At 44.8% G+C, this 12,991-nt stretch overlaps 19 non-coding genes across 19 annotated transcripts; 7 read left to right on the top strand and 12 right to left on the bottom strand.

Moving 5' to 3' along the window:
- Positions 1-690: 690 nt before the first annotated feature.
- Positions 691-762, top strand: trnad-guc (transfer RNA aspartic acid (anticodon GUC)). The gene has a single exon. It is a non-coding gene; the product is annotated as a tRNA-Asp (tRNA).
- Positions 763-1,166: 404 nt separating this feature from the next.
- trnas-uga (transfer RNA serine (anticodon UGA)) lies at positions 1,167-1,248 on the bottom strand. Its single transcript has one exon. It is a non-coding gene; the product is annotated as a tRNA-Ser (tRNA).
- Positions 1,249-1,831: 583 nt separating this feature from the next.
- trnam-cau (transfer RNA methionine (anticodon CAU)) lies at positions 1,832-1,904 on the bottom strand. The gene has a single exon. It is a non-coding gene; the product is annotated as a tRNA-Met (tRNA).
- A 762-nt stretch (positions 1,905-2,666) lies between these two features.
- Positions 2,667-2,738, top strand: trnad-guc (transfer RNA aspartic acid (anticodon GUC)). Its single transcript has one exon. It is a non-coding gene; the product is annotated as a tRNA-Asp (tRNA).
- Positions 2,739-3,142: 404 nt separating this feature from the next.
- Positions 3,143-3,224, bottom strand: trnas-uga (transfer RNA serine (anticodon UGA)). The gene has a single exon. It is a non-coding gene; the product is annotated as a tRNA-Ser (tRNA).
- A 583-nt stretch (positions 3,225-3,807) lies between these two features.
- On the bottom strand, positions 3,808-3,880 carry trnam-cau (transfer RNA methionine (anticodon CAU)). The gene has a single exon. It is a non-coding gene; the product is annotated as a tRNA-Met (tRNA).
- A 763-nt stretch (positions 3,881-4,643) lies between these two features.
- Positions 4,644-4,715, top strand: trnad-guc (transfer RNA aspartic acid (anticodon GUC)). Its single transcript has one exon. It is a non-coding gene; the product is annotated as a tRNA-Asp (tRNA).
- Positions 4,716-5,119: 404 nt separating this feature from the next.
- Positions 5,120-5,201, bottom strand: trnas-uga (transfer RNA serine (anticodon UGA)). The gene has a single exon. It is a non-coding gene; the product is annotated as a tRNA-Ser (tRNA).
- A 583-nt stretch (positions 5,202-5,784) lies between these two features.
- Positions 5,785-5,857, bottom strand: trnam-cau (transfer RNA methionine (anticodon CAU)). Its single transcript has one exon. It is a non-coding gene; the product is annotated as a tRNA-Met (tRNA).
- A 762-nt stretch (positions 5,858-6,619) lies between these two features.
- On the top strand, positions 6,620-6,691 carry trnad-guc (transfer RNA aspartic acid (anticodon GUC)). Its single transcript has one exon. It is a non-coding gene; the product is annotated as a tRNA-Asp (tRNA).
- Positions 6,692-7,095: 404 nt separating this feature from the next.
- trnas-uga (transfer RNA serine (anticodon UGA)) lies at positions 7,096-7,177 on the bottom strand. The gene has a single exon. It is a non-coding gene; the product is annotated as a tRNA-Ser (tRNA).
- A 583-nt stretch (positions 7,178-7,760) lies between these two features.
- Positions 7,761-7,833, bottom strand: trnam-cau (transfer RNA methionine (anticodon CAU)). The gene has a single exon. It is a non-coding gene; the product is annotated as a tRNA-Met (tRNA).
- Positions 7,834-8,596: 763 nt separating this feature from the next.
- trnad-guc (transfer RNA aspartic acid (anticodon GUC)) lies at positions 8,597-8,668 on the top strand. The gene has a single exon. It is a non-coding gene; the product is annotated as a tRNA-Asp (tRNA).
- A 404-nt stretch (positions 8,669-9,072) lies between these two features.
- trnas-uga (transfer RNA serine (anticodon UGA)) lies at positions 9,073-9,154 on the bottom strand. Its single transcript has one exon. It is a non-coding gene; the product is annotated as a tRNA-Ser (tRNA).
- Positions 9,155-9,737: 583 nt separating this feature from the next.
- Positions 9,738-9,810, bottom strand: trnam-cau (transfer RNA methionine (anticodon CAU)). Its single transcript has one exon. It is a non-coding gene; the product is annotated as a tRNA-Met (tRNA).
- Positions 9,811-10,573: 763 nt separating this feature from the next.
- On the top strand, positions 10,574-10,645 carry trnad-guc (transfer RNA aspartic acid (anticodon GUC)). The gene has a single exon. It is a non-coding gene; the product is annotated as a tRNA-Asp (tRNA).
- A 404-nt stretch (positions 10,646-11,049) lies between these two features.
- On the bottom strand, positions 11,050-11,131 carry trnas-uga (transfer RNA serine (anticodon UGA)). The gene has a single exon. It is a non-coding gene; the product is annotated as a tRNA-Ser (tRNA).
- Positions 11,132-11,714: 583 nt separating this feature from the next.
- Positions 11,715-11,787, bottom strand: trnam-cau (transfer RNA methionine (anticodon CAU)). Its single transcript has one exon. It is a non-coding gene; the product is annotated as a tRNA-Met (tRNA).
- Positions 11,788-12,550: 763 nt separating this feature from the next.
- trnad-guc (transfer RNA aspartic acid (anticodon GUC)) lies at positions 12,551-12,622 on the top strand. Its single transcript has one exon. It is a non-coding gene; the product is annotated as a tRNA-Asp (tRNA).
- The last annotated feature ends 369 nt before the right edge of the window (positions 12,623-12,991 follow it).

The following is a 12,991-nucleotide window of genomic DNA, read 5'->3' as shown; positions in this document are numbered from 1 at the left end:
CTTGGAGCATGGCGGCAAGTGCACCTGCAGCAACTAATTACTGCCAACAACAGCTAACAAACAACAAGGTTAGCACAAGAAGCCTGGAATTAACCAGAATCTGAGGCCAACGTAATTAAACTCTAATCCTACCCTAACCAATCACAGGATGTTCCAAGAGTAGACAAACAACGCACACAAACAAAAAAAAAAACAAAAATACCACCAAAATACAAGTACAAACGACACCTACCTCATGAAGGTATGAAGTGAAGCTTTCTCTGGAGTGCTTTTAGTAGATGCAAAGCAGTAATGTGTGCCAAGAAATTCAGAACTTGCATGTGGGAAAGAGAGAAATGCAAAATCTCAGTTGATCTAAGATGGATATTGCAGTTCGGTACAATGCACTGGAATACGAAGACAAAATGAATTGCCAATGTAGCTAAAGCCAATTTTGCAGCAAATGGTTTGCATGACTTAACTAGGAAGGCAGATGAATCAAACTTGTAGGTCACCAAGATTCTTTGAGTTTTTCCTATCATAAGTCCACAAACTGACGATGGTAAAAGAGGAGTGGCAACAGTGAGTCAATATCACCACAATGTGTTCTTTTTACCACCTCCTTGCAGGCACAATGATTCAGAGTACTTTAAAATCAAGGGGACAAGTGCACGTCACCTGACTCAGCATCACTGCGAGACACAGCACGTGTCCTCGTTAGTATAGTGGATAGTATCTCCGCCTGTCACGCGGAAGACCGGGGTTCGATTCCCCGACGGGGAGACCCTCTTTTAGCGCAAGGCGGAGCAACCAGTGACCGGCCATGAAAGAATGTGGCACTTTTTCTTTTACCTGAAACAAGACATCGCTATGTTGCATGAAGATCTTTGGATGAAGCACCTGTGAGTGCGAGCTCTCCCCACTGGTGGCATAAGGTCTCATCACAAATCACATTAGAGAGGCAAGTTAATCCTCTACGCTGCAAGAGACCCCACTGCATTTCCATGCCAACACATTGTAACGACGAAGCAGCCATTTGTAACTCAATTCCTGGGACTATTTCAGGATCAGTTAGGACTGCTAAAGTTTGGCAGCACAAAGTTGCAAATGGCATGAGAAGCATATTTAAAACTGGCTAGCAGGAAGAGAGCACACTCTCTCTTTCCACACGCCCAACAAGACACTCACGCTGCAAGCAGGAGTCGAACCTGCGCGGGGAAACCCCATTGGATTTCAAGTCCAACGCCTTAACCTTTCGGCCATCGCAGCTCGGCGGAGCGAGAGTAACATAGAGATCAATTCCTTGGACTTCCTCAAGCTCAATGATGAGTGCACAAGTGTCATTGCTTCTGAGTTGCAAATGGCTTGAGAAGAAAATTCAAATAAATGAATCTCCATAAGTCTACTCACTATTAACTTCAAGCTGGTACCAATTCCAGGTGATCAGGTATTCAAAAGCGTGTCATCAAAAGTGAATCAAAAAGAATCAAAAGTGAAAAGTGTCCGACGTGGTCCATTATTCTGTGTTGGCACCACGACACTGCAGTTTGATCTGGGAGCGAACATGCTCCAAAGAGGCAGCTTGATGTCTCAGTAGAGGTGTCAATACAGACGCCATCAAGATATTGACTGAACGGTCAGTGGAGAGAATTGAATTGGATGCAACACAACTTGCTGTGTACACGCGAATTTACAAAAGAAAAAGCACAGCTTGAATCAACTAGGGATGACCTGTAAGAGTCATGTGCCAATACTATTTTCAGGTAGGGGGTGTGCTCAGCATGCGAGTGAATAAGGAAAGAGCGTTTGAGCATCTTTTGGGGGCTCGTCAATCTTTTCAAAAAGCTTCTGCTGCCCCGTGTGAGGGTCAAACTCACGACCTTCAGATTATGAGACTGACGCGCTACCTACTGCGCTAACGAGGCTAGGAAAGAAGAAGCGAGGCTGAGGAAGAACTAACAAAGCTGGAGAAAAAATGTATCCGCCCCCAATTCACTCCTTGGAGCATGGCGGCAAGTGCACCTGCAGCAACTAATTACTGCCAACAACAGCTAACAAACAACAAGGTTAGCACAAGAAGCCTGGAATTAACCAGAATCTGAGGCCAACGTAATTAAACTCTAATCCTACCCTAACCAATCACAGGATGTTCCAAGAGTAGACAAACAACGCACACAAACAAAAAAAAAACAAAAATACCACCAAAATACAAGTACAAACGACACCTACCTCATGAAGGTATGAAGTGAAGCTTTCTCTGGAGTGCTTTTAGTAGATGCAAAGCAGTAATGTGTGCCAAGAAATTCAGAACTTGCATGTGGGAAAGAGAGAAATGCAAAATCTCAGTTGATCTAAGATGGATATTGCAGTTCGGTACAATGCACTGGAATACGAAGACAAAATGAATTGCCAATGTAGCTAAAGCCAATTTTGCAGCAAATGGTTTGCATGACTTAACTAGGAAGGCAGATGAATCAAACTTGTAGGTCACCAAGATTCTTTGAGTTTTTCCTATCATAAGTCCACAAACTGACGATGGTAAAAGAGGAGTGGCAACAGTGAGTCAATATCACCACAATGTGTTCTTTTTACCACCTCCTTGCAGGCACAATGATTCAGAGTACTTTAAAATCAAGGGGACAAGTGCACGTCACCTGACTCAGCATCACTGCGAGACACAGCACGTGTCCTCGTTAGTATAGTGGATAGTATCTCCGCCTGTCACGCGGAAGACCGGGGTTCGATTCCCCGACGGGGAGACCCTCTTTTAGCGCAAGGCGGAGCAACCAGTGACCGGCCATGAAAGAATGTGGCACTTTTTCTTTTACCTGAAACAAGACATCGCTATGTTGCATGAAGATCTTTGGATGAAGCACCTGTGAGTGCGAGCTCTCCCCACTGGTGGCATAAGGTCTCATCACAAATCACATTAGAGAGGCAAGTTAATCCTCTACGCTGCAAGAGACCCCACTGCATTTCCATGCCAACACATTGTAACGACGAAGCAGCCATTTGTAACTCAATTCCTGGGACTATTTCAGGATCAGTTAGGACTGCTAAAGTTTGGCAGCACAAAGTTGCAAATGGCATGAGAAGCATATTTAAAACTGGCTAGCAGGAAGAGAGCACACTCTCTCTTTCCACACGCCCAACAAGACACTCACGCTGCAAGCAGGAGTCGAACCTGCGCGGGGAAACCCCATTGGATTTCAAGTCCAACGCCTTAACCTTTCGGCCATCGCAGCTCGGCGGAGCGAGAGTAACATAGAGATCAATTCCTTGGACTTCCTCAAGCTCAATGATGAGTGCACAAGTGTCATTGCTTCTGAGTTGCAAATGGCTTGAGAAGAAAATTCAAATAAATGAATCTCCATAAGTCTACTCACTATTAACTTCAAGCTGGTACCAATTCCAGGTGATCAGGTATTCAAAAGCGTGTCATCAAAAGTGAATCAAAAAGAATCAAAAGTGAAAAGTGTCCGACGTGGTCCATTATTCTGTGTTGGCACCACGACACTGCAGTTTGATCTGGGAGCGAACATGCTCCAAAGAGGCAGCTTGATGTCTCAGTAGAGGTGTCAATACAGACGCCATCAAGATATTGACTGAACGGTCAGTGGAGAGAATTGAATTGGATGCAACACAACTTGCTGTGTACACGCGAATTTACAAAAGAAAAAGCACAGCTTGAATCAACTAGGGATGACCTGTAAGAGTCATGTGCCAATACTATTTTCAGGTAGGGGGTGTGCTCAGCATGCGAGTGAATAAGGAAAGAGCGTTTGAGCATCTTTTGGGGGCTCGTCAATCTTTTCAAAAAGCTTCTGCTGCCCCGTGTGAGGGTCAAACTCACGACCTTCAGATTATGAGACTGACGCGCTACCTACTGCGCTAACGAGGCTAGGAAAGAAGAAGCGAGGCTGAGGAAGAACTAACAAAGCTGGAGAAAAAATGTATCCGCCCCCAATTCACTCCTTGGAGCATGGCGGCAAGTGCACCTGCAGCAACTAATTACTGCCAACAACAGCTAACAAACAACAAGGTTAGCACAAGAAGCCTGGAATTAACCAGAATCTGAGGCCAACGTAATTAAACTCTAATCCTACCCTAACCAATCACAGGATGTTCCAAGAGTAGACAAACAACGCACACAAACAAAAAAAAAAACAAAAATACCACCAAAATACAAGTACAAACGACACCTACCTCATGAAGGTATGAAGTGAAGCTTTCTCTGGAGTGCTTTTAGTAGATGCAAAGCAGTAATGTGTGCCAAGAAATTCAGAACTTGCATGTGGGAAAGAGAGAAATGCAAAATCTCAGTTGATCTAAGATGGATATTGCAGTTCGGTACAATGCACTGGAATACGAAGACAAAATGAATTGCCAATGTAGCTAAAGCCAATTTTGCAGCAAATGGTTTGCATGACTTAACTAGGAAGGCAGATGAATCAAACTTGTAGGTCACCAAGATTCTTTGAGTTTTTCCTATCATAAGTCCACAAACTGACGATGGTAAAAGAGGAGTGGCAACAGTGAGTCAATATCACCACAATGTGTTCTTTTTACCACCTCCTTGCAGGCACAATGATTCAGAGTACTTTAAAATCAAGGGGACAAGTGCACGTCACCTGACTCAGCATCACTGCGAGACACAGCACGTGTCCTCGTTAGTATAGTGGATAGTATCTCCGCCTGTCACGCGGAAGACCGGGGTTCGATTCCCCGACGGGGAGACCCTCTTTTAGCGCAAGGCGGAGCAACCAGTGACCGGCCATGAAAGAATGTGGCACTTTTTCTTTTACCTGAAACAAGACATCGCTATGTTGCATGAAGATCTTTGGATGAAGCACCTGTGAGTGCGAGCTCTCCCCACTGGTGGCATAAGGTCTCATCACAAATCACATTAGAGAGGCAAGTTAATCCTCTACGCTGCAAGAGACCCCACTGCATTTCCATGCCAACACATTGTAACGACGAAGCAGCCATTTGTAACTCAATTCCTGGGACTATTTCAGGATCAGTTAGGACTGCTAAAGTTTGGCAGCACAAAGTTGCAAATGGCATGAGAAGCATATTTAAAACTGGCTAGCAGGAAGAGAGCACACTCTCTCTTTCCACACGCCCAACAAGACACTCACGCTGCAAGCAGGAGTCGAACCTGCGCGGGGAAACCCCATTGGATTTCAAGTCCAACGCCTTAACCTCTCGGCCATCGCAGCTCGGCGGAGCGAGAGTAACATAGAGATCAATTCCTTGGACTTCCTCAAGCTCAATGATGAGTGCACAAGTGTCATTGCTTCTGAGTTGCAAATGGCTTGAGAAGAAAATTCAAATAAATGAATCTCCATAAGTCTACTCACTATTAACTTCAAGCTGGTACCAATTCCAGGTGATCAGGTATTCAAAAGCGTGTCATCAAAAGTGAATCAAAAAGAATCAAAAGTGAAAAGTGTCCGACGTGGTCCATTATTCTGTGTTGGCTCCACGACACTGCAGTTTGATCTGGGAGCAAACATGCTCCAAAGAGGCAGCTTGATGTCTCAGTAGAGGTGTCAATACAGACGCCATCAAGGTATTGACTGAACGGTCAGTGGAGAGAATTGAATTGGATGCAACACAACTTGCTGTGCACACGCGAATTTACAAAAGAAAAAGCACAGCTTGAATCAACTAGGGATGACCTGTAAGAGTCATGTGCCAATACTATTTTCAGGTAGGGGGTGTGCTCAGCATGCGAGTGAATAAGGAAAGAGCGTTTGAGCATCTTTTGGGGGCTCGTCAATCTTTTCAAAAAGCTTCTGCTGCCCCGTGTGAGGGTCGAACTCACGACCTTCAGATTATGAGACTGACGCGCTACCTACTGCGCTAACGAGGCTAGGAAAGAAGAAGCGAGGCTGAGGAAGAACTAACAAAGCTGGAGAAAAAATGTATCCGCCCCCAATTCACTCCTTGGAGCATGGCGGCAAGTGCACCTGCAGCAACTAATTACTGCCAACAACAGCTAACAAACAACAAGGTTAGCACAAGAAGCCTGGAATTAACCAGAATCTGAGGCCAACGTAATTAAACTCTAATCCTACCCTAACCAATCACAGGATGTTCCAAGAGTAGACAAACAACGCACACAAACAAAAAAAAAACAAAAATACCACCAAAATACAAGTACAAACGACACCTACCTCATGAAGGTATGAAGTGAAGCTTTCTCTGGAGTGCTTTTAGTAGATGCAAAGCAGTAATGTGTGCCAAGAAATTCAGAACTTGCATGTGGGAAAGAGAGAAATGCAAAATCTCAGTTGATCTAAGATGGATATTGCAGTTCGGTACAATGCACTGGAATACGAAGACAAAATGAATTGCCAATGTAGCTAAAGCCAATTTTGCAGGAAATGGTTCGCATGACTTAACTAGGAAGGCAGATGAATCAAACCTGTAGGTCACCAAGATTCTTTGAGTTTTTCCTATCATAAGTCCACAAACTGACGATGGTAAAAGAGGAGTGGCAACAGTGAGTCAATATCACCACAATGTGTTCTTTTTACCACCTCCTTGCAGGCACAATGATTCAGAGTACTTTAAAATCAAGGGGACAAGTGCACGTCACCTGACTCAGCATCACTGCGAGCCACAGCATGTGTCCTCGTTAGTATAGTGGATAGTATCTCCGCCTGTCACGCGGAAGACCGGGGTTCGATTCCCCGACGGGGAGACCCTCTTTTAGCGCAAGGCGGAGCAACCAGTGACCGGCCATGAAAGAATGTGGCACTTTTTCTTTTACCTGAAACAAGACATCGCTATGTTGCATGAAGATCTTTGGATGAAGCACCTGTGAGTGCAAGCTCTCCCCACTGGTGGCATAAGGTCTCATCACAAATCACATTAGAGAGGCAAGTTAATCCTCTAAGCTGCAAGAGACCCCACTGCATTTCCATGCCAACACATTGTAACGACGAAGCAGCCATTTGTAACTCAATTCCTGGGACTATTTCAGGATCAGTTAGGACTGCTAAAGTTTGGCAGCACAAAGTTGCAAATGGCATGAGAAGCATATTTAAAACTGGCTAGCAGGAAGAGAGCACACTCTCTCTTTCCACACGCCCAACAAGACACTCACGCTGCAAGCAGGAGTCGAACCTGCGCGGGGAAACCCCATTGGATTTCAAGTCCAACGCCTTAACCTCTCGGCCATCGCAGCTCGGCGGAGCGAGAGTAACATAGAGATCAATTCCTTGGACTTCCTCAAGCTCAATGATGAGTGCACAAGTGTCATTGCTTCTGAGTTGCAAATGGCTTGTGAAGAAAATTCAAATAAATGAATCTCCATAAGTCTACTCACTATTAACTTCAAGCTGGTACCAATTCCAGGTGATCAGGTATTCAAAAGCGTGTCATCAAAAGTGAATCAAAAAGAATCAAAAGTGAAAAGTGTCCGACGTGGTCCATTATTCTGTGTTGGCTCCACGACACTGCAGTTTGATCTGGGAGCGAACATGCTCCAAAGAGGCAGCTTGATGTCTCAGTAGAGGTGTCAATACAGACGCCATCAAGGTATTGACTGAACGGTCAGTGGAGAGAATTGAATTGGATGCAACACAACTTGCTGTGTACACGCGAATTTACAAAAGAAAAAGCACAGCTTGAATCAACTAGGGATGACCTGTAAGAGTCATGTGCCAATACTATTTTCAGGTAGGGGGTGTGCTCAGCATGCGAGTGAATAAGGAAAGAGCGTTTGAGCATCTTTTGGGGGCTCGTCAATCTTTTCAAAAAGCTTCTGCTGCCCCGTGTGAGGGTCGAACTCACGACCTTCAGATTATGAGACTGACGCGCTACCTACTGCGCTAACGAGGCTAGGAAAGAAGAAGCGAGGCTGAGGAAGAACTAACAAAGCTGGAGAAAAAATGTATCCGCCCCCAATTCACTCCTTGGAGCATGGCGGCAAGTGCACTTGCAGCAACTAATTACTGCCAACAACAGCTAACAAACAACAAGGTTAGCACAAGAAGCCTGGAATTAACCAGAATCTGAGGCCAACGTAATTAAACTCTAATCCTACCCTAACCAATCACAGGATGTTCCAAGAGTAGACAAAAAACGCACACAAACAAAAAAAAAAACAAAAATACCACCAAAATACAAGTACAAACGACACCTACCTCATGAAGGTATGAAGTGAAGCTTTCTCTGGAGTGCTTTTAGTAGATGCAAAGCAGTAATGTGTGCCAAGAAATTCAGAACTTGCATGTGGGAAAGAGAGAAATGCAAAATCTCAGTTGATCTAAGATGGATATTGCAGTTCGGTACAATGCACTGGAATACGAAGACAAAATGAATTGCCAATGTAGCTAAAGCCAATTTTGCAGGAAATGGTTCGCATGACTTAACTAGGAAGGCAGATGAATCAAACCTGTAGGTCACCAAGATTCTTTGAGTTTTTCCTATCATAAGTCCACAAACTGACGATGGTAAAAGAGGAGTGGCAACAGTGAGTCAATATCACCACAATGTGTTCTTTTTACCACCTCCTTGCAGGCACAATGATTCAGAGTACTTTAAAATCAAGGGGACAAGTGCACGTCACCTGACTCAGCATCACTGCGAGCCACAGCATGTGTCCTCGTTAGTATAGTGGATAGTATCTCCGCCTGTCACGCGGAAGACCGGGGTTCGATTCCCCGACGGGGAGACCCTCTTTTAGCGCAAGGCGGAGCAACCAGTGACCGGCCATGAAAGAATGTGGCACTTTTTCTTTTACCTGAAACAAGACATCGCTATGTTGCATGAAGATCTTTGGATGAAGCACCTGTGAGTGCAAGCTCTCCCCACTGGTGGCATAAGGTCTCATCACAAATCACATTAGAGAGGCAAGTTAATCCTCTAAGCTGCAAGAGACCCCACTGCATTTCCATGCCAACACATTGTAACGACGAAGCAGCCATTTGTAACTCAATTCCTGGGACTATTTCAGGATCAGTTAGGACTGCTAAAGTTTGGCAGCACAAAGTTGCAAATGGCATGAGAAGCATATTTAAAACTGGCTAGCAGGAAGAGAGCACACTCTCTCTTTCCACACGCCCAACAAGACACTCACGCTGCAAGCAGGAGTCGAACCTGCGCGGGGAAACCCCATTGGATTTCAAGTCCAACGCCTTAACCTCTCGGCCATCGCAGCTCGGCGGAGCGAGAGTAACATAGAGATCAATTCCTTGGACTTCCTCAAGCTCAATGATGAGTGCACAAGTGTCATTGCTTCTGAGTTGCAAATGGCTTGAGAAGAAAATTCAAATAAATGAATCTCCATAAGTCTACTCACTATTAACTTCAAGCTGGTACCAATTCCAGGTGATCAGGTATTCAAAAGCGTGTCATCAAAAGTGAATCAAAAAGAATCAAAAGTGAAAAGTGTCCGACGTGGTCCATTATTCTGTGTTGGCTCCACGACACTGCAGTTTGATCTGGGAGCGAACATGCTCCAAAGAGGCAGCTTGATGTCTCAGTAGAGGTGTCAATACAGACGCCATCAAGGTATTGACTGAACGGTCAGTGGAGAGAATTGAATTGGATGCAACACAACTTGCTGTGTACACGCGAATTTACAAAAGAAAAAGCACAGCTTGAATCAACTAGGGATGACCTGTAAGAGTCATGTGCCAATACTATTTTCAGGTAGGGGGTGTGCTCAGCATGCGAGTGAATAAGGAAAGAGCGTTTGAGCATCTTTTGGGGGCTCGTCAATCTTTTCAAAAAGCTTCTGCTGCCCCGTGTGAGGGTCGAACTCACGACATTCAGATTATGAGACTGACGCGCTACCTACTGCGCTAACGAGGCTAGGAAAGAAGAAGCGAGGCTGAGGAAGAACTAACAAAGCTGGAGAAAAAATGTATCCGCCCCCAATTCACTCCTTGGAGCATGGCGGCAAGTGCACTTGCAGCAACTAATTACTGCCAACAACAGCTAACAAACAACAAGGTTAGCACAAGAAGCCTGGAATTAACCAGAATCTGAGGCCAACGTAATTAAACTCTAATCCTACCCTAACCAATCACAGGATGTTCCAAGAGTAGACAAAAAACGCACACAAACAAAAAAAAAAACAAAAATACCACCAAAATACAAGTACAAACGACACCTACCTCATGAAGGTATGAAGTGAAGCTTTCTCTGGAGTGCTTTTAGTAGATGCAAAGCAGTAATGTGTGCCAAGAAATTCAGAACTTGCATGTGGGAAAGAGAGAAATGCAAAATCTCAGTTGATCTAAGATGGATATTGCAGTTCGGTACAATGCACTGGAATACGAAGACAAAATGAATTGCCAATGTAGCTAAAGCCAATTTTGCAGCAAATGGTTCGCATGACTTAACTAGGAAGGCAGATGAATCAAACCTGTAGGTCACCAAGATTCTTTGAGTTTTTCCTATCATAAGTCCACAAACTGACGATGGTAAAAGAGGAGTGGCAACAGTGAGTCAATATCACCACAATGTGTTCTTTTTACCACCTCCTTGCAGGCACAATGATTCAGAGTACTTTAAAATCAAGGGGACAAGTGCACGTCACCTGACTCAGCATCACTGCGAGACACAGCACGTGTCCTCGTTAGTATAGTGGATAGTATCTCCGCCTGTCACGCGGAAGACCGGGGTTCGATTCCCCGACGGGGAGACCCTCTTTTAGCGCAAGGCGGAGCAACCAGTGACCGGCCATGAAAGAATGTGGCACTTTTTCTTTTACCTGAAACAAGACATCGCTATGTTGCATGAAGATCTTTGGATGAAGCACCTGTGAGTGCAAGCTCTCCCCACTGGTGGCATAAGGTCTCATCACAAATCACATTAGAGAGGCAAGTTAATCCTCTAAGCTGCAAGAGACCCCACTGCATTTCCATGCCAACACATTGTAACGACGAAGCAGCCATTTGTAACTCAATTCCTGGGACTATTTCAGGATCAGTTAGGACTGCTAAAGTTTGGCAGCACAAAGTTGCAAATGGCATGAGAAGCATATTTAAAACTGGCTAGCAGGAAGAGAGCACACTCTCTCTTTCCACACGCCCAACAAGACACTCACGCTGCAAGCAGGAGTCGAACCTGCGCGGGGAAACCCCATTGGATTTCAAGTCCAACGCCTTAACCTTTCGGCCATCGCAGCTCGGCGGAGCGAGAGTAACATAGAGATCAATTCCTTGGACTTCCTCAAGCTCAATGATGAGTGCACAAGTGTCATTGCTTCTGAGTTGCAAATGGCTTGAGAAGAAAATTCAAATAAATGAATCTCCATAAGTCTACTCACTATTAACTTCAAGCTGGTACCAATTCCAGGTGATCAGGTATTCAAAAGCGTGTCATCAAAAGTGAATCAAAAAGAATCAAAAGTGAAAAGTGTCCGACGTGGTCCATTATTCTGTGTTGGCACCACGACACTGCAGTTTGATCTGGGAGCGAACATGCTCCAAAGAGGCAGCTTGATGTCTCAGTAGAGGTGTCAATACAGACGCCATCAAGATATTGACTGAACGGTCAGTGGAGAGAATTGAATTGGATGCAACACAACTTGCTGTGTACACGCGAATTTACAAAAGAAAAAGCACAGCTTGAATCAACTAGGGATGACCTGTAAGAGTCATGTGCCAATACTATTTTCAGGTAGGGGGTGTGCTCAGCATGCGAGTGAATAAGGAAAGAGCGTTTGAGCATCTTTTGGGGGCTCGTCAATCTTTTCAAATAGCTTCTGCTGCCCCGTGTGAGGGTCGAACTCACGACCTTCAGATTATGAGACTGACGCGCTACCTACTGCGCTAACGAGGCTAGGAAAGAAGAAGCGAGGCTGAGGAAGAACTAACAAAGCTGGAGAAAAAATGTATCCGCCCCCAATTCACTCCTTGGAGCATGGCGGCAAGTGCACCTGCAGCAACTAATTACTGCCAACAACAGCTAACAAACAACAAGGTTAGCACAAGAAGCCTGGAATTAACCAGAATCTGAGGCCAACGTAATTAAACTCTAATCCTACCCTAACCAATCACAGGATGTTCCAAGAGTAGACAAACAACGCACACAAACAAAAAAAAAAACAAAAATACCACCAAAATACAAGTACAAACGACACCTACCTCATGAAGGTATGAAGTGAAGCTTTCTCTGGAGTGCTTTTAGTAGATGCAAAGCAGTAATGTGTGCCAAGAAATTCAGAACTTGCATGTGGGAAAGAGAGAAATGCAAAATCTCAGTTGATCTAAGATGGATATTGCAGTTCGGTACAATGCACTGGAATACGAAGACAAAATGAATTGCCAATGTAGCTAAAGCCAATTTTGCAGCAAATGGTTTGCATGACTTAACTAGGAAGGCAGATGAATCAAACTTGTAGGTCACCAAGATTCTTTGAGTTTTTCCTATCATAAGTCCACAAACTGACGATGGTAAAAGAGGAGTGGCAACAGTGAGTCAATATCACCACAATGTGTTCTTTTTACCACCTCCTTGCAGGCACAATGATTCAGAGTACTTTAAAATCAAGGGGACAAGTGCACGTCACCTGACTCAGCATCACTGCGAGACACAGCACGTGTCCTCGTTAGTATAGTGGATAGTATCTCCGCCTGTCACGCGGAAGACCGGGGTTCGATTCCCCGACGGGGAGACCCTCTTTTAGCGCAAGGCGGAGCAACCAGTGACCGGCCATGAAAGAATGTGGCACTTTTTCTTTTACCTGAAACAAGACATCGCTATGTTGCATGAAGATCTTTGGATGAAGCACCTGTGAGTGCGAGCTCTCCCCACTGGTGGCATAAGGTCTCATCACAAATCACATTAGAGAGGCAAGTTAATCCTCTACGCTGCAAGAGACCCCACTGCATTTCCATGCCAACACATTGTAACGACGAAGCAGCCATTTGTAACTCAATTCCTGGGACTATTTCAGGATCAGTTAGGACTGCTAAAGTTTGGCAGCACAAAGTTGCAAATGGCATGAGAAGCATATTTAAAACTGGCTAGCAGGAAGAGAGCA

Source organism: Brachyhypopomus gauderio, chromosome 3, assembly GCF_052324685.1.
Source record: "Brachyhypopomus gauderio isolate BG-103 chromosome 3, BGAUD_0.2, whole genome shotgun sequence".
NCBI classification, from domain to species: Eukaryota; Metazoa; Chordata; class Actinopteri; order Gymnotiformes; family Hypopomidae; genus Brachyhypopomus; species Brachyhypopomus gauderio.
The sequence above is the reverse complement of the archived record's forward strand: the minus strand, read 5'-3'. Positions and strand labels throughout refer to the sequence as shown.